Source organism: Schistocerca nitens, chromosome 10 (genome assembly GCF_023898315.1).
Source record: "Schistocerca nitens isolate TAMUIC-IGC-003100 chromosome 10, iqSchNite1.1, whole genome shotgun sequence".
Taxonomy (NCBI): domain Eukaryota; kingdom Metazoa; phylum Arthropoda; class Insecta; order Orthoptera; family Acrididae; genus Schistocerca; species Schistocerca nitens.
In genome coordinates this window covers 10,071,125-10,091,712 of record NC_064623.1, presented here as the reverse complement: position 1 = coordinate 10,091,712, position 20,588 = coordinate 10,071,125, and positions in this window count along the sequence as shown.

The following is a 20,588-nucleotide window of genomic DNA, read 5'->3' as shown; positions in this document are numbered from 1 at the left end:
AGTTGTATGTTTGAGTGTAACAGCCGCCTATTTTGGCCCCTTTCCACAGTTTAAACTACATGTCCTGTCCTGTCCTGCGGGTTTAGCAGGCTGTCTCACTGTGGCCGCACGTAAAGCATTAGTCAACCTGATGGCGTTGCTGTCAGGGTTCCTCCGAGCCACAATCCTTAGGTACCGGTCATCCACTGCAATAGTAGCCCTTGAGCAGCCTGAGCGAGGCATGTCATCGACAGTTCCTGTCTCTCTATATCTCCTCCATGTCCGAAAAACATCGCTTTCGTTCGCTCCGAGACGCCTGGACACTTCCCCTGTTGAAAGCCCTTCCTGGCACAAAGTAACAATGCGGACGCGATCGAACCGCGGAACTGACCGTCTAGGCATGATTCAACTACAGGCAACACGAGCCATGTACCTCCTTCCTGGTGGAATGACGAACTGATTGGCTGTCGGACCCCCTCCGTCTAATAGGCGCTGCTCATGCATGGTTGTTTACATCTTTGGGCGGATTTAGTGACATCTCTGAACATTCAAAGGGACTGTGTCTGTGATACAGTATCCACAGTCGACGTGGATGGGGTGTAACTGGGGTGATGCAAAACTTTTTTTTTGATGTGTGCATATACCGGGTAATCAAAGAGGCAGTACAAATTTGAAAACTGAATAAATCACGGAATAATGTAGATAGAGAGGCACAATTGACACACATGCTTCGAATGACATCGGGTTTTATTAGAAAAAAAATACAAACATTCAAAAAATGTCCGACAGATGGCGCTTCATCTGATCAGAATAGCAACAATTAGCATAACGAAGTAAGACAAAGCAAAGATGATATTCTTTACAGGAAAAGCTCAATATGTCCACCATCATTCCTCAACAATAGCTGTAGTCGAGGAATAATGTTGTGAACAGCACTGTAAAGCATGTCCGGAGTTATGGTGAGGCATTGGCGTCGGATGTTGTCTTTCAGCATCCCTAGAGATGTCGGTCGATCACGATACACTTGCGACTTCAGGTAACCCCAAAGCCAATAACTGCACGGACTGAGGTCTGGGGACCTGGGAGGCCGAGCATGACGAAAGTGGCGGCTGAGCACACGATCATCACCAAACGACGCGCGCAAGAGACCTTTCACGTGTCTAGCAATATGGGGTGGTTTTTTTTTGTTCTAATAAAACTCCATGTCATTCCAAGCATGTGTGTCAATTTTTACCTCTCTGTCTACATTATTCCGTGGTTTATTATTTTTCAAATTTATACTGACTTTTTTATCACCCTGTACTTAAAACAGAAAAGAGTTGTAAGCAAACATTGGCATTGGCTTATGATTAGAATACTACTACAGAATCTGGATCTGACATGACAATGTGCAAGGCTTCGGGACAGAGAGAGGAGGGAAGAGGAGATGGACAGAACGATGGGAGGAAAACGGGGAGGAGAGTATGGACAGAGGGAAGAAGCGAGGAGATGGAGAAAGAGAGAGAGGGGGGGGGGAGAATATGGACAAAGGGGGTAGGAGGTGATGGACTGAGACAGAGGGTAGGAGGAAATGGAGAGAGAGAGAGAGAGAGAGAGAGAGAGAGAGAGAGAGAGAGAGAGAGAGAGGTGGTGTGTCGGGAGGATAGGGAGAGGACAGGGAGGAAGAGGAGATGGAGTAAGGAAGGGGGAGGTGATCAGAGACAGAGGAGAGGAGGAGCTTAGGACGTGTATCAAAGTTCCACACACATTAGAAACGTGTGCTTTCTCTTTCCTTTATTTTCCAATTAAGCAGACTGGCCCATAGCAAAGCATGGGTTTTTCGTCCATGTTTCACTTCTGTACAAGGCCACAAACCACACATATGCGTTCAGAAAAAACATCCTAACACTTAAACTGATATTAGATGTCAAAAAATTCCTCTTTCAGAAATATTTTTCTTCCAGTTGCAGTCTTCATTTTATATCACCTCTACTTTTGCAGTCATCAATTATTTTACTGCCATCTATTACTTTTAGTTTGTCATCTCCTAATCTGGTTCCCACAACATTGTCTGATTCAATTCGACTACATTCCATTACCCTCGTTTTAATTTTCTTCAAGTTCAACTTTTAAGCACTTTTTATGATATTATCCACTCAGCTGATATCCCAAGTCCAATGCCATCAGCTAATCTAGCTCTTTGGAACTTCTGCCTGAACTAAACTGGCATTCTTTCACTGATTACCTACAGCATCAAAGATACACTACAACCTGGTGTCACTCCCTCCTCAATTACGACCTGTTATTCAAGTCCTTTGGTATGTGTGACTGTTATTAAGATTTGTAAAATTGTTACTAACGTTAGTCAAATACAGTATATGCTAATGGTCTGCCACTACTACTGTTATTATTATTATTATTGTTTTTGTTATTGTTGTTGCTGCTACAGTTTTTTTCTGTTGGCTTTAGCCACAGGGGATTTGCAACAGTAACAGTATTTAAAACAAAAAAAAAACAATTTTTGTTGAAGTGAGCTTAACAAATAAATATGCTCACTATTTCTACACTGAATGCAACGTTTTGAGAATATTAATTTAAACGAGCTATAGAATATGATCGATGCCCAACCAGTGATAGATGCCCAACCAAAACCTGAAAGAACGTATCAACACCGCCCTAGATTTAAATATGTCAACAAAGCACTGCTGATAAACAAAGCGATTATACAAGGGTGCAATGCTTCACTGACACCTATTTCTGCCGCTCTGAGTGGCCGCGTGGTTTGAGGCGCCATGTCACGGATCGCGTAGTTCTTCCCGCCGGAGGTTCGGGTCCTCCCTCGGGCGTGGGTGTGTGTGTTGTTTTTAGCCTAAGTTAGTTTAAGTAGTATTTAAGTCTAGGCACCGATGACCTCATCAGTTTGGATAAAAAACACACACACAAAACCTTTTCAACTGATACCTATGACGATACTAGGACAATGAAATATAGGAACGACACAGTTGTTCTAGTAGTAAGGCACACTGGTTTAAGGTATGTTTCATATGCGCATAATGTCACATTGTGGCAGAAATACAGGATGGCCTATAAAAATGAATGTTCTTATTAGGCAGAAGACACACAGAATATAGTGCAAGGGTATCAACAAAAATACAAATCATACCTACTGAAAGAAAATAACTCGTAAGGAAAAAAATCGTTCTCCTAATGAAGTATTAGATTGCTTTAAAACATTACAATTATTAAAGACGTGATATTGCGAGGGTTGGAACTTTAATAGTGGCAACTATTTATTTACTGCTCGTGCAAGATAGACACGTGTTTCAAAGTTTTACTGACCTCCAAAGTAGTCATCAGTATTGTGTATAATCCGTTGCCAGCGATGTGGAAGTCGTAGGATAGTCTTAGCAGTGCTAGTTGTGTTGACAGTTAGAGCGGCGCGGTGTATCGCCCAACAAATCTGTAGCAGTTCTGAAGCGAATGGCGTGAAGTGTTTCCTTCAGTTTAGAAATCGAGTTGAGCTCACGAGGTCTTAAGTCAGGGGAGTGCAGTAGGGAGTACAGGACTTAGCAGCACCATCAGTCAAACAAATCAGTAACAGCTGGCACTGTACGTGCTTGAGCATTGTCCTCCAAAATGATGATCAGGTCCTGCAGAAAGTGTCATCACCTGTCTCAATGCTGTTCATTTTTGGAACACAACATACGACCAGCTTAGACACACAAGTGATGACACTTTCTGCAGGACCTGTAGATAAATGGTTGCCACTATTAAAGTTCCCACCCTCGTATTAATGAATATGATGAAACTGTAGAGAAGAAACTATGAAAATCGTCATATTTGCTTACAATAATAAATAGGTGCCTGAGAAAACAAAACATACAGATGTAACTGAAGTACTAAGATATCCTGGCTGTCTGTCCTACATTGCACTGAAGTGAAGTGAGACATGGGTCTTAAAAATAGTATGAAAGAAGAATACACCCAATAGTTGTAGGATTTTTCAAAATGGTACCAGCGGCATTTGCCGTTATTAGTAACATTTTTCAGGCAATTAATCAAATGTTCTACCCAAATTGAGTCTCCCTTAGTTTCGAAAAACACTTTATTCAGTTCTGTACAACAAACAGAATGACACCAACAATTAATGTAGAACATGACTTGGAGTAAGTGATCAACACAAAGTTTTCTGAGTGAGTCAGCGTGTAATACTAACTATTTGCGCTGTTAATCCATATAGCTATTGCAGTGACCTGGTGAAGGAAATGTGTATATTATTGCTTCTCATTACACTTAATTCTTATTGAAATCTGTCATAAAATACATTGCTCTCAAGTTAGTATATCACTTAATGGAATCAGTACTATAGATAAGAGTAACCTTCATCAAGATTTAAAGTAACTTACTTTGTCAATGGATTGGAAATAACAGCCAACCAGTTGCGATATACAGGTTTATTACATTTTGGCCATGGTCTCGACAGTTGAACTGTCCTCTTCAGAAGGTGGTGTACCTATTAACAACTATTACGCCATTGTGTGTGGAACAGAGATGGTATCATTACAATAAACAGAATTACGAAAAATGTTTACAAATTATTTAGTGACGCATGCTCACGTGGAATAACATATTATCTGTATTCAATGTGGGAGTCGTTGCTCTCTCTCTCTAGTACATGTGCGTGTCATTCACTTAATCATCGTTCAAATATATATATGATTTTAAAGTGGTATATCTGTGCTGTACGGCTTTTTCTTAAAACGTTTTAGAAACCTCACATTTGACTTTGGATCCAACAACAAGTAGTGTGCCACTTGAAAGATTTGTATATATACACATCAAATATAAAGCGTGGAATCGGATTCTACAGAGCGTAAGTACACCGGCTCGCCGAAGTGCAGACGCACTGAGTAGCCTTGTGTCGCGTCAGGCTCGGGTAAACAGAGCAGACTGTTTGCAATCTGTGCAAAACCGCTCGAGAAGCCCTTGTGCGGCAATACAGGTATGAGTGTCTAAGCAAAAACGCTTCAAGGAAATGTTGTAAGTTTGTAAGGGGCCCAATACTTGACCTATTATGTTGGCCCCTGACATAAAGGAATGATGTGAACAAGGAGGATGTTTTAAAACAACCAATAAAATAATGAATAAACGAATCCTCACTAAGCAGCGTATGTATGCCTAGAAATGAGGAAGTTAGATGCAGAATAAAACACACTAAAGAACTTTTATTCAAATAGGTGTCCCTTTTACTCAGGAACACACAATTTGCCGACTTGCCAGGAGCTATAAACGGTTTACCAGCTAACAAACTACAGTTTAAAACTAAACTGAACTCCGCACGAACATGCCATGGAGTCCCAACGGTACCTACCGGCCGCCGTGTCATCGTCAGCTTACAGGTGCCAATGGATGCGGATATGGAGGGGCGTGTGGTCAGCACACCGCTCTCCCGGCCGTATGTCAGTTTACGAGACCGAAACTACAGTTTAAGGTGAGCCTTAAGAAACGGTGTGCAACTGCTCCTAATCCACTGACGAATTTCATTATTAGGACCAGTTTGACCTGTCATCTTCCTGTGCAAGCGTTTCCGTCTCTGAATAACTGAACCTGCCTATTGTAGCAAAGAATTGGTCCCTCTCTAAAATAATTACCTCTGCCCCTCTCCAAACACCCCCCCCCCACACACACACACCCACACCCACCCACCCACCCACACACACACACACACACACACACACACACACACACACACACACACACACACACACACACACACACACACACAGTTCCTAACACTGATGTCTGTAAGCGTCACATCAACCTGATCCCTTTTTCTAGTCACACTGTGCCGTAAATTTCTTTCCTCCTCGGTTTTGATCATTACCTCATTAATCTTCCGATCTACCCATTTAGCCCTCAGTATTCCTCCGTAACAGCGCATTTCCAAAGCTTGTGTTCTTCTCTCATGTGAAGTGATTATTGTTCATTCAATAAAAGGTTGTCGGGTTTCCGGGTGCGTCAGGTGATCACAATTACAAGACGTCTCGGACAAGCACTCTTGGCGATTGTCACGTGGTGTGACTGCCAGTGGCATGCTGGTACGCCCCTAATATACACTAGCTGCCGGCTGTGACGTCACTGGTGCTTGCGACATCGCCATATACGGGCATACGTTGACTCGGCGTGCGATGTGGCCTCTTCAACCACGCGATTGCTGGACCGCAGTGCTGAGCTGCAAGCCATCGTCTTTTTTTTTGCGTTCTTGGTGATTTTTATTTCATTGGGTTCTTTAATTACACAGTACCAGAAGCCATTAGTGCGAGCCAAGACAGAAGTTTCGTCGAATTATATCCGATGGTCGTTTTCTAAAGCATGTTCAGCTAAAGTGGATTTATCGGTGTAGCGTAGCCGATAAAATCTATCATTCTCCTTCCTGCGTTGTTCCACAGTGCGTACTGTTTGCCCGACGTAAAACTGGCCACACTAATATCAAGTAGATCCCACGTGTTCTGAAACTTCCTACGTCTTCAATCGGTCGCCATACATTGACGACTCGTTAGTCATAGGGCTCTACAGACGTGAGAAACTTGAGTTAACAGCAACATCAAGTTTCCCGTGGAGGTAGGAAAAGCAATGCACTGACCTTCCTAGACGCCCTCGCCCGCCGAACAGGAAATGGATCCCTTGGCGACAGCACCTAGAGAAAGCCCACCCGCCCACACGGATCTGTACTTGCACGCCATCGGCCATGATCACCCGGCACAGAAGCGCACTGTGTTACAAAAACGCTGCTGCGTCGTGTACGAATGATATCAGGCGCTGATGACCTGCACCAGCTAGGCAAGTTCATCAGGAGCAACGGCGGTAACGTTCACTAAACAAATATAGTGATTTAAAGCAAGAATGACAGCAAGAGAACTGACGAGGAGCAGGAAAAGAAACTTAGTTTCTTGCCTTTCTGTGGCTCCATGTCGGGTAAGATAGGCCGGCTGATGAAAAGACACAAGATGAGATCGATTTTCAGTTATTCCGACAAATATCTGGCAATGTCTGCAAGACGCAACATGTCTCAGAACACCGATAAGGTACCTTTCAGGCGTGGCCAGTCCTATGCCAGACATACAGTATGCACAGTGGAACATTGCAGGAGGGAGCGTGAGAAGTTTTGTCGCCTGCCTAGCCCTAGAAACCCGCTGGGCGCCGAGCCAAGGTATGCCCATATACGGCGGCTGAATCGTACAAACATAGCGTCGTTTTATAACGGCACAGTCTCCCATATGGAAGACATAGTAATAAGCATCGCTGATGTTGAGAGAGAGAGAGAGAGAGAGAGAGAGAGAGAGAGAGAGAGAGAGAGAGAGAGAGAGATAGTTGTAAACAAATAAGTCTCCAGGTCCTGATGGAATACCAATTCGGTTTTACAAAAATAGTTCTCTACAGCATTGGCCCGTTACTTAGTTTCCATTTATCGCGAATCTTTGGCCCGGCGCAAAGTCACAAATGACTGGCCGCTCGGTCTAAGCATAAGTTAGTTTAAGTTAGATTAAGTAGTGTGCAAGCCTAGGGACCAATGAGCTCAGCAGTTTGATCCCACAGGAACTTACCACAAATTTCCAAATTTGAAATGACTGGAAAATAGTGCTGGTGACTCCTGTATATAAGAAGGTTAGAAGAACGATTCTGCAAAATTACAGACCAATATCTCTACCATCGGTCTCCTGCAGGATCTTCGAACATATTCTCACATCGAATATAATAAATTTGGTTGATAAGCAAAAGCTTCTGTCTGTAAATCAGGATGGCCTTAGAAAGCATCGGTCGTACAAAACTCAGCCTGCCCTCTTCTCACATAGTAACCTGCGAACTATGGATGAAGAGCAACAGGCAGAGTCCATATGTAAGTAGGCTGTTTAGGTTTCTATATTGGTAACGCCACGTAGCGCTCTGTATGAAAATCACTGACTGAGCTGTGTGCAGTCTGTGGATGGTTTGCATTGTTGGAATTTGCTATTGTAGTGTTGGGCAGTTGGAGGTGAGCCGCCAGCAGTGGTGGATGTGGGGAGAGAGATGGCGGAGTTTTGAGAGCGGATGATCTGGACGTGTGTCCATCAGAGACAGTAAATTTGTAAGACTGGATGTCATGAACTGATATATATATATATATATTATGACTTTTGAACACTATTAAGGTAAATACATTGTTTGTTCCCTATGAAAATCTCTCATAGTTCAGTAGTTAGTGCCTTCAGCAGTTAGAATCTTTTATTTAGCTGGCAGTAGTGGCGCTCGCTGTATTGCAGTAGTTCGAGTAACGAAGATTTTTGTGAGGTAAGTGATTCGTGAAAGGTATAGGTTATTGTTAGTCAGGACCATTCTTTTGTAGGGATTATTCAAAGTCATATTGCGTTGCGCTAAAAATATTGTGTCAGTTCAAGCACAGTCATTTGTAATTTTTCTAAGGGGGCGTTTCACATACTCCAACGTTTCCCAAAGGCATTTGACGCGGTACCTCAATGCAGACCGTCGGCGAAGGTACGAGCATGCGGAGTAGGTTTTCAGATATGTGAGTGACTTGCAGACTTCTTAAGTAATAGAACCCATTACGTTTTTCTTGATAGCGAGTGTTCTTCAGAGATACGACTGTCATTAGGACTGTAATAGGACCGCTGTTATTTTGTACATACGTAAATGATCTGGCGGACAGCGTAAGCTGCGGGATAAGCTGATGATGCTGTAGTGTATCGGAAGGTGTCGTTGAGTGAACATAGGAGGATAAATGATAACTTAGAAAAAAAAATTCTAGTTGGTGTTATGACTGGTAGCTAGCTCTACGTGTAGAAAAATGTTTGTTAATGCTCATGGGTAGGAAAAACAACCACATAATGACTGAATACAGGAGTAGTGATGTGCTCCTTCACACATCACGTCGATTAAATATCTATGCGTAATGTTGCAGAGCGATATGAATGAAGCAAGCATTTAAGGACTGTGGTAGGCAAGACGAAACGTCGACCTCGGTTTATTGGGAGAATTTTAGGAAAGAGTGGTTCACCTGTAAAGGAGCCCGTATCCAGGACGTTGGGCGACGTATTCTTGAGTGCTGTTCCAGCTGTTAATTCCAACTAAGTCGCTGGTTTCGCCATCGCTATTCGAGTATTCCATCTGTTTGGCCCAATGAAGGATGGACTCCACGGGAAGCAGGACGTCGATGACGGGGAGGTTACTGGTGCAGCTCTACTTTGCTCCCACGTCGATCAGTGGAGCGATACATAGGGGGCATACGCCACCCACCGCCCCCAGTAAGGTAGCGTAAGGCCGTCATATTCAATAGAGATTACTGAAAAATAGGGTTTTTAAGCCAAAAGAGTGGGGAGTAATATGGTGTAATGGAATCGTTAATAAATCCAACCTGCTTTCAGAAAAAAATGTTGCATTAGTTATTGAACACCGAGCGAGATGGCGCAGTGGTTAGCACATTGGACTCGCATTCGGGAGGACGTCGGTTCAAACCCGCGTCCGGCCACCCTGATTTAAGTTTTCCGTGATTTCCCTAAATCACTTAAGGCAAATGCCGGGAGGGTTCCTTTGAAAGGGCACGACCGATTTCCTTCCCCATCCTTCCCTTGTTCGATGTGACCGCTGATCTCGCTCTTTGGTCCCCTCTCCCAAATCTACCAACCACTTTACTACACGCCACTCGTACTTTTGACAGGGCAATTATGTACTCCTCAGAGCTCTTGTTGCGTTATTTATTTAACCACTCTCGTAATTGCTATTTTCAGTTTTCATACTCACCCGTGATTTGTTGAATTTGCTTGGCTTTCGTATCATTTCATACCTTCCTTCTACATCTACATCAATACTCCGCAAGCCACCTGACGGTGTGTGGCGGAGGGTACCTTCAGTACCTCTATCCGTTCTCCCGTCTATTCCAGTCTCGTATTGTTCATGGAAAGAAGCATTGTCGGTATGCCTCTGTGTGGGCTCTAATCTCTCTGATTTTATCCTCATGGTCTCTTCGTGAGATATATGTAGGAGGGACCAATATACTGCTTGACTCCTCGGTGAGGGTATGTCCTCGAAACTTCAACAAAAGCCCATACCAAGCTACTGAGCGTCTCTCCTGCAGAGTCTTCCACTGGAGTTTATCTATCATCTCCGTAACGCTTTCGCGATTACTAAATGATCCTGTAACGAAGCGCGCTACTCTCCGTTGGATCTTCTCAATCTCTTCTATCAACCCTGTCTGGTACGGATCCCACTCTGCTGAACAGTATTCAAGCAGTGGGCGAACAAGCGTACTGTAAACTACTTCCCTTGTTTTCGGATTGCATTTCCTTAGGATATCTCAGTCTGGCATCTGCTTTACCGACGATTAACTTTTTATATGATAATTTCCATTTTAAATCACTCCTAATGCATACTCCCAGATAATTTGTGGAATTAACTGCTTCCAGTTGCTGACCTGCTATATTGTAGCTAAATGATAAGATATCTTTCTTTCTACGTATTCGCAGCACATTACACTTGTCTACATTGAGATTCAATTGCCATTCCCTGCACCATGCGTCAATTCGCTGCACATCCCCCTACATTTCAGTATAATTTTCCATTGTTACAACCTCTCGATATACCACAGCATCATCCGCAAAAAGCCTCAGTGAACTTCCGATGTCATCCACAAGGTCATTTATGTATATTGTGAATAGCAACGGTCCTACGACACTCCCCTGCGGCACACGTGAAATCACTCTTACTTCGGAAGACTTCTCTCTATTGAGAATGACATGCTGCGTTCTGTTATCTAGGAACTCTTCAATCCAATCACACAATTGGTCTGATAGTCCATATGCTCTTACTTTGTTCATTAAACGACTGTGGGAAACTGTATCGAACGCCTTGCGGAAGTCAAGAAACACGGCATCTACCTGTGAACCCGTGTCTATGGCGCTCTGAGTCTCTTGGACGAATAGAGCGAGCTGGGTTTCACACGACCGTCTTTTTCGAGACCCATGTTGATTCCTACAGATTTTTACTCTCCATAAAAGTCATATACTCGAACATAATACGTGTTTCAAAATTCTACAACTGATCGACGTTAGAGATATAGGTCTATAGTTTTGCACATCTGTTCAACGTCCCTTCTTGAAAACGGGGATGGCCTGTGCCATTTTCCAATTCGAACGCTACGCTCTTCTAGAGACCTACGGTACACCGCTGCAAGAGGGGGAGGGGGGGCGGCAAGTTCCTTCGCGTATTCTGTGTAAAATCGAACTGGTATCCCATCAGGTCCAGCGGCCTTTCCTCTTTTGAGCGATTTTAATTGTTTCTCTATCCCTCTGTCGTCTATTTCGATATCTACCATTTTGTCATCTGTGCGACAATGTAGAGAAGGACATACAGTGCAGTCTTCCTCACATATTTTCTCTCTCTCTCTCTCTCTCTCTCTCTCTCTCTCTCTCTCTCTCTCTCTGCTATTACTGCAGCAACCTCCGCACTTTTCAGCAAATTCTCATTGGCTGCAGCAGTCAGCAGCAGCAGCAGTAGCAGTTAGGGGGCAGCGTTCTTCATCAGGGCAGCAGGGAAGGACTGCGCGGCGTTTGTCTCTGTCGCAGATAACAAGCGGCTCCTTGCCGAGCGATACACACGCCACCGTCGACTCCGGAGACCGCCTCATATTTCTCAGAGATATTCCAGCACGAAACCGTGGCATTTTTTTTTCCGCCTCTGAGCCATCCACGATTTCCTTTTCTGTTTGCCCGGTGATGAATGTGGCTCATTGCACTTTCGTCGCAGCTTCTGTCCTCGCAACGACGAACGCTGCTCCTGGGACTGAACGGCGGCCACTCCTGGGACCCCAGACTCAGCTAACCAACGCTGCGGCCGGTACGTTTTAATGAAAAACGGGGCAATTGCGTGCGACTGCTTCGTGGAAACGGGCTGTGTAGAGCTGTGCAGTCTGACGTCTGAAACCATCTGTCGTACCTGACCAAACTACGATCGTCAATACGACTGTGGCTTCTTTACTTGCTCCCAGAGGACGACGAGTGGAAGCTAGAACATGTAAAATCAATTTCTTTATTCCCCCCATGAACCATGGACCTTGCCGTTGGTGGGGAGGCTTGCGTGCCTCAGCGATACAGATGGCCGTACTGTAGGTGCAACCACAACGGAGGGGCATCTGTTGAGAGGCCAGACAAACATGTGGTTCCTGAAGAGGGGCAGCAGCCTTTTCAGTAGTTGCAGGGGCAACAGTCTGGATGATTGACTGATCTGGCTTTGTAACATTAACCAAAACGGCCTTGCTGTTCTGGTACTGCGAACGGCTGAAAGCAAGGGGAAACTACAGCCGTAATTTTTCCCGAGGACATGCAGCTTTACTGTATGATTAAATGATGATGGCGTCCTCTTGGGTAAAATATTCCGGAGGTAAAATAGTCCCCCATTCGGATCTCCGGGCGGGGACTACTCAAGAGGACGTCGTTATCAGGAGAAAGAAAACTGGCATTCTACGGATCGGAGCGTGGAATGTCAGATCCCTTAATCGGGCAGGTAGGTTAGAAAATTTAAAAAGGGAAATGGATAGGTTAAAGTTAGATATAGTGGGAATTAGTGAAGTTCGGTGGCAGGAGGAACAAGACTTTTGGTCAGGTGATTACAGGGTTATAAATACAAAATCAAATAGGGGTAATGCAGTAGTAGGTTTAATAATGAATAAAAAATAGGAGTGCGGGTTAGCTACTACAAACAGCATAGTGAACGCATTATTGTGGCCAAGATAGACACAAAGCCCATGCCTACTACAGTAGTACAAGTATATATGCCAACTAGCTCTGCAGATGATGAAGAAATTGATGAAATGTATGACGAGATAAAAGAAATTATTCAGGTAGTGAAGGGAGACGAAAATTTAATAGTCATGGGTGACTGGAATTCGTCAGTAGGAAAAGGGAGAGAAGGAAATATAGTAGGTGAATATGGATTGGGGGGAAGAAACGAAAGAGGAAGCCGCCTTGTAGAATTTTGCACAGAGCATAACTTAATCATAGCTAACACTTGGTTCAAGAATCATAAAAGAAGGTTGTATACCTGGAAGAATCCTGGACATACTAAAAGATATCAGATAAATTATATAATGGTAAGACAGAGATTTAGGAACCAGGTTTTAAATTGTAAGACATTTCCAGGGGCAGATGTGGATTCTGACCACAATCTATTGGTTATGAACTGCAGATTGAAGAAACTGCAAAAAGGTGGAAATTTAAGGAGATGGGACCTGGATAAACTGACTAAACCAGAGGTTGTAGAGAGTCTCAGGGAGAGCATAAGGGAACAATTGACAGGAATGGGGGAAAGAAATACAGTAGAAGAAGAATGGGTAGCTCTGAGGGATGAAGTAGTGAAGGCAGCAGAGGATCAAGTAGGTAAAAAGACGAGGGCTAATAGAAATCCTTGGGTAACAGAAGAAATATTGAATTTAATTGATGAAAGGAGAAAATATAAAAATGCAGTAAATGAAGCAGGCAAAAAGGAATACATACGTCTCAAAAATGAGGTCGACATGAAGTGCAAAATGGCTAAGCAGGGATGGCTAGAGGACAAATGTAAGGATGTAGAGGCTTGTATCACTAGGGGTAAGATAGATACTGCCTACAGGAAAATTAAAGAGACCTTTGGAGAGAAGAGAGCCACTTACATGAATATCAAGAGCTCAGATGGCAACCCAGTTCTAAGCAAAGAAGGCAAGGCAGAAAGGTGGAAGGAGTATATAGAGGGTTTATACAAGGACGATGTACTTGAGGACAATATTATGGAAATGGAAGAGGATGTAGAAATGGGAGATAAGATACTGTGTGAAGAGTTTGACAGAGCACTGAAGGAGCTGAGTCGAAACAAGGCCCCGGGAGTAGACAACATTCCATTAGAACTACTGATGGCCTTGGGAGAGCCAGTCCTGACAAAACTCTACCATCTGGTGAGCAAGATGTATGAGACAGGCAAAATACCCACAGACTTCAAGAAGAATATAATAATTCCAATCCCAAAGAAAGCAGGTGTTGACAGATGTGAAAATTACCGAACTATCAGTTTAATAAGTCACAGCTGCATAATACTAACGCGAATTCTTTACAGACGAATGGAAAAACTGGTAGAAGCGGACCTCTGGGAAGATCAGTTTGGATTCCGTAGAAATGTTGGAACACGTGAGGCAATACTGACCCTACGACTTATCTTAGAAGAAAGATTAAGAAAAGGCAAACCTACGTTTCTAGCATTTGTAGACTTAGAGAAAGCTTTTGACAACGTTAACTGGAATACTCTCTTTCAAATTCTGATGATGGCAGGGGTAAAATACAGGGAGCGAAAGGCTATTTACAATTTGTACAGAAACCAAATGGCAGTTATAAGAGTTGAGGGGCATGAAAGGGAAGCAGTGGTTGGGAAGGGAGTGAGACAGGGTTGTAGCCTATCCCCGATGCTATTCAGTCTGTATATTGAGCAAGCAATAAAGGAAACAAAAGAAAAGTTCGGAGTAGGTATTAGAATTCATGGAGAAGAAGTAAAAACTTTGAGGTTCTCCGATGACATTGTAATTCTGTCAGAGACAGCAAAGGACTTGGAAGAGCAGTTGAACGGAATGGACAGTGTCTTGAAAGGAGGATATAAGATGAAAATCAACAAAAGCAAAACGAGGATAATGGAATGTAGTCAAATTAAATCGGGTGATGCTGAGGGTATTAGATTAGGAAATGAGACACTTAAAGTAGTAAATGAGTTTTGCTATTTAGGGAGCAAAATAACTGATGATGGTCGAAGTAGAGAGGATATAAAATGTAGACTGGCAATGACAAGGAAATCGTTTCTGAAGAAGAGAAATTTGTTAACATCGAGTATAGATTTAAGTGTCAGGAAGTCGATACTGAAAGTATTTGTATGGAGTGTAGCCATGTATGGAAGTGAAACATGGACGATAAATAGTTTGGACAAGAAGAGAATAGAAGCTTTCGAAATGTGGTGCTACAGAAGAATGCTGAAGATTAGATGGGTAGATCACGTAACTAATGAGGAGGTATTGAATAGGCTTGGGGAGAAGAGAAGTTTGTGGCACAACTTGACTAGAAGAAGGGATCGGTTGGTAGGACATGTTTTGAGGCATCAAGGGATCACAAATTTAGCATTGGAGGGCAGTGTGGAGGGTAAAAATCGTAGAGGTAGACCAAGAGATGAATGCACTAAGCAGATTCAGAAGGATGTAGGTTGCAGTAGGTACTGGGAGATGAAGAAGCTTGCACAGGATAGGGTAGCATGGAGAGCTGCATCAAACCAGTCTCAGGACTGAAGACCACAACAACAACAACAACAACTTCATCATCACAAACTTGCTATGTCCTGATACTACCTGTTTCGCTCAGCAATGACCATCTTCAGATCTGTTTTGAAAACGTGTCCTAATACAATGGTGCCACAGTGGCATCGCCAAAAGACAAACACAAAATCAGCGAAGCATCTTGTTTATCTTTCGATGATGCCACTGTGACTCTATTATACTGGGTGATCAAAAAGTCAGTATAAATTTGAAAATTTAATAAACCAGGGATAATGTAGATAGAGAGGTAAGAAATGACACACATGCTTGGAATGACATGGGGTTTTATTAGAACCAAAAAAAAAGTATTGCTAGAAGCTTGAAAGATCTCTTGCGCGCGTCGTTTGGTGACGATCGTGTGCTCAGCCGCCAATTTCGTCATGTTTGGCCTCCCAGGTCCCCAGACCTCAGTCCGTGCGATAATTGGCTTTGGGGTTACCTGAAGTCGCAAGTGTATCGTGATCGACCGACATCTCTAGGGATACTGAAAGACAACATCCGACGCCAATGCCTCACCATAACTCTGGACAAGCTTTACAGTGCTGTTCACAACATTATTCCTCGACTACAGCTATTGTTGAGGAATGATGGTGGACATGTTGAGCATTTCCTGTAAAGAACACCATCTTTGCTTTGTCTTACTTTGTTATGCTAATTATTGCTATTCTGATCAGATGAAGCGCCATCTGCTGGACATTTTTTGGACGTTTGTAATTTTTTGCTTCAAATAAAACCCCATGTCATTCCAAGCATGTGTGTCAATTTGTATCTCTCTATCTACATTATTCCGTGATTTATTCAGTTTTCAAATTTATACAGACTTATTGATCGCCTGGTATTAGGACATGTTTTCAAAACAGACCTGAAGATGGTCATTCCGGACCGAAACTGGTAGTCAGAGGACCCAGATAGATTGTGACCATAGACGGAAATAAAGAAATTTATTCTGCACTTTCAGGATCACTGTTCGGTTCGCGACCAGGCCGCAGCTTGTGAAACATATAAAATACCAGCGGAAAGATTCTTCTGCCCGCACCTCGTGGTCGTGCGGTAGCGTTCTCGCTTCCCACGCCCGGGTTCCCGGGTTCGATTCCCGGCGGGGTCAGGGATTTTCTCTGCCTCGTGATGGCTGGGTGTTGTGTGATGTCCTTAGGTTAGTTAGGTTTAAGTAGTTCTAAGTTCTAGGGGACTGATGACCACAGCAGTTGAGTCCCATAGTGCTCAGAGCCATTTTTTTTAAAGATTCTTCTATCGGAGGACAAAACATGCGAATATGTTTCTCTTAGTTAAAAGACACTGACTAAGAAGTGGGGTACCGGCTGCCTCATTCTTCCTTCCTCAGCACCTCTAAAAAGATTTTCCCAAAATTTTGGCACACGAACATATTCACCCTTCCCCCTTTTTTAACGTGCAACTCACCTCAAACTCCCACAAGCTTCCCTCTCTGTAACTTACTCACACCCATTAGTTCATCGCTGTAAGTCGCTCATACCCACCCATTCCAAGTTGCTCCTTTTCACTCACTCACTCACTCACTCATTCATTCATCCCATCTCATTGCCATTATCTGTTTGTGTCTCTCTGTACTTTTTCCTGTGTTACAGCTAGAGTTTCCTTCTTTCTGTACTACTACTACTGCTGCTGCTACTACTTCTACTACTACTACTTCTTCTTCTACTACTACTACTACTACTACTACTAGTGTCCCCTCACTGTCACTGACTCTCTTTCTCTCTCTTACTGTTAACGTCTCATTCCTTCCTTCCTACTGCTCCTGTCTCTTGTCACTGTCAATATCGCTCTTTACTTCTTTCTCACTTTTATATACTCTGTGTCTAAATATCACTGGTTCCCACTCACTTCCCCTCCCTCTTTCCTTTTATTCCTCACCACTCACCCCCACCCACTAGTACTGTCTCCTTAACTCCTTTCCTTGCACTTTTCTGTCACTGTCAACTATGTTGCACTGCCACTGTGCCATTCTGTCGCTCTCTTTCTCTCACACTGCCATTGTCTACTTCGCTCTTTCTATACCACAACCATTGTCTACCATCTCACAGTATTTATCACTTCTGCGTGTCTTTGTCGTGCCTCTCCCTCCCTCCCTCCCCCTCCCTCCCTCCCTCCCTCCCTCCCTCCCCCTCCCTCCCTCCCTCCCTCCCTCCCTCCCCCTCCCTCCCTCCCTCGCTCTCCCTCCCTCCCTCCCTCGCTCTCCCTCCCTCCCTCCCTCCCTCGCTCTCCCTCCCTCCCTCCCTCCCTCGCTCTCCCTCCCTCCCTCCCTCGCTCTCCCTCCCTCCCTCCCTCGCTCTCCCTCCCTCCCTCCCTCGCTCTCCCTCCCTCCCTCCCTCGCTCTCCCTCCCTCCCTCCCTCGCTCTCCCTCCCTCCCTCCCTCGCTCTCCCTCCCTCCCTCCCTCGCTCTCCCTCCCTCCCTCGCTCTCCCTCCCTCCCTCGCTCTCCCTCCCTCCCTCGCTCTCCCTCCCTCGCTCTCCCTCCCTCGCTCTCCCTCCCTCGCTCTCCCTCCCTCTCTCCCCCTCCCTCGCTCTCCCTCTCTCTCTCTCTCTCTCTCTCTCTCTCTCTCTCTCTCTCCCTCTCCCTCTCTCTCTCTATCTCTCTCCCTCCCTCCCTCTCTCCCCCCCCTCTCTCTCTCTCCCCCCCCCTCTCTCTCTCCATAAAAAAGTGCGAATATGTTGACATACCAAAATAATCTTCCGGAAAATTTTTAAAGCTTCTGGGGAAGGCAGAATGAAGCAGCTGGTACCCCACTTTTCGATCAGAGTCTTTCAAAATAAACAGGAACATATTCTCATTTCCAATGCTTCGGTAGGACAATTTTTCCGCTGGCTGCCTTCGTTTCCCTGCTGCAGCTGGACATGTAACTCGTAGGAAAAAAATGCATTGATCAGTAAAACTTAGTTTCCTTGCGTGAAATTTAAATAACGCAAAATTAATTTTTCACCTCAGGCCCGATTTTAGGTGCAAAAACATTGTATTTGTGGTTCAGTACTATAACATGAGGTTTGAGGATAACGGAGACACATAACAGAATATTTGTCCGTGCTACGTCACTTTATAGACTACGTTTTCGCCTCACTTCGCATTTTACGTCCGTATTCTACGTGTACAAGTACGGAAACTTTGAATTTCTGTTTTTCGGGAAAGGGTAATGGCATGAAGATAATTTTCAAGGCTGTTTGAGATCAGGATCTTAGGAATACATCGTACAAATTTCAGCCATTTGCTGTGCATAGGCGTCTCGGAATCTTCGTCTCGATTTTGGTATGCTGCTGATGGCTAAAATGTAATAAGAAAGCCCACCGTAGACCACATCACATACAATGGGCGTGCACTGAACGATAAAGCTGCTACCTCTCGCGTATATGTGCTCCAGTGCTGTGAATGTCGAAAGCGGCTCATATTGGCCAGGCTCGCTGAGCACCTTAAATCCTGTGGCCACCAGCTACCTACACTCGGGAACTTCAAGGTTTTAGACCATACTCCCAAAGGAAAGAGACTAAATAGAGCGAGATTGTTAAAAATGTTCACACACTAAGGTGTGTATGTTACTCAATGACCAGTTATCCGGCAAACATCAGGTTGTCTATGATTGAACGTTTCCCATTTTCGAACAATATATCAGTTTTAGCTTGTTATTACCACGGCCTTGGTCGCTTGTCATGTACATGGGATTGCATTTTATCTTTTTACCTTTGTTACCTTTTATGTATTTGTAGTCTAATCTTAAAGCTGTTGCTCTACGAATTTTACTTCATTATTCTTTTACACTGATTTTGAGGGTAAGGGTTTCCTCTGTCTGTGTACACGGTTTTCGATCTAGCACGTCCTGCACTGTGCATCTTTACAAACGTTACATTATGTTTTTATTTATTTCTCAACTTGTCCAATACCGTTTGAATCTTACGTCGTAACTACACTGTAAAACCGACGGCAGCACCGCATGGCGGCTGTCTTTAGTACTAGACCAGTATTCCACTTGAGCTGTTGCCATTCATACGTACGCACTCTGTGAAATACGGACAGGCCCCTGGGGACAGTCTGGGGTACGGCTGTGTTTACAGCTTGCCTGCGAGGTCGTTTCTTCTGCCATGCCTCTTCCCGCATCCACGAGGTAATACTCATTTTTCGGTTTCTCCTTCGTTCTCTGCTTAAGCCTGATCCTGGTGCTCTTACTAATATTTAATATTTTTTCCGTATAGTTTGCCTTTTAGTACATTTTGTTCGGTATCACACCTTCTTTGATGGAAGCTTTTTCGCAGATAAATTCTCATTTTTTTAACGTGAGTTACGTTTCTCTACATAATTATATTCGACCCGTGTTTGAACATTATTTTGAAATTATTGTAGTCCAGTTCAGTAACATGTCGGATTAACTTTAATGTCGTCCTCCGCTTAATTTTCCAAATAATCTGACGATGACGTATCCGGGCGAAGCGGGTCGGTTTTGAGTTAGTAAAATATTTTGTGCAACCTACGACTGTTTCTTACATAGTAATTATAACTGTCGTGCCTCTCTCTTAAGAATGCCGGCCGGAGTGGCCGAGCGGTTGAGCGGTTCTACGCGCTGCAGTCTGGAACCGCGCGACCGCTACGGTCGCAGGTTCGAATCCTGCCTCGGGCATGGATGTGTGTGATGTCCTTAGGTTGGTTAGGTTTAAGTAGTTCTTAGTTCTAGGGGACTGATGACGTCAGAAGTCCCATAGTGCCCGCAGCCATTTGAATCTCTCAAGAATGGACCTATGTCCGTACTTTGCAGGCGCCGGGTGGCTCTGCGCAAGAGAGTACAGAGCGGCAATCCGTGCGTCGCGGGTCGAGTACCCATGCGGATACTTTTTTAATTTTCAATTTTTGCGTTATTTAAATGCACATAAACTGAAGTAATGAGCAATATACTGCATTTTGTAATAGCATCAAAACGAAATTTCTGAAGAAGCCTGACATGCAGGAGAATAAATGTATTCTGCTGACTGACATATGGGAAGGACAAACACGACGAGATGAAGATGCAGCATGACGCAGAAGGATTTCCATCCTACGGTATCAAAATGGCACTGCCCCCAAGTGGATCCGCTAGTACAACGGTGCGATGTCCATTTTTAACGTCAGGTAAAGAATTTCATTACAAAGCTTCAAAACTGCTCTAATTTTTTAGGGAGAGAGAGAGAGAGAGAGAGAGAGAGAGATCATATCCCGAGAGAACATCAAAATACATCACCAGCTATCGTTACCAATATTTGGCGAAATGATG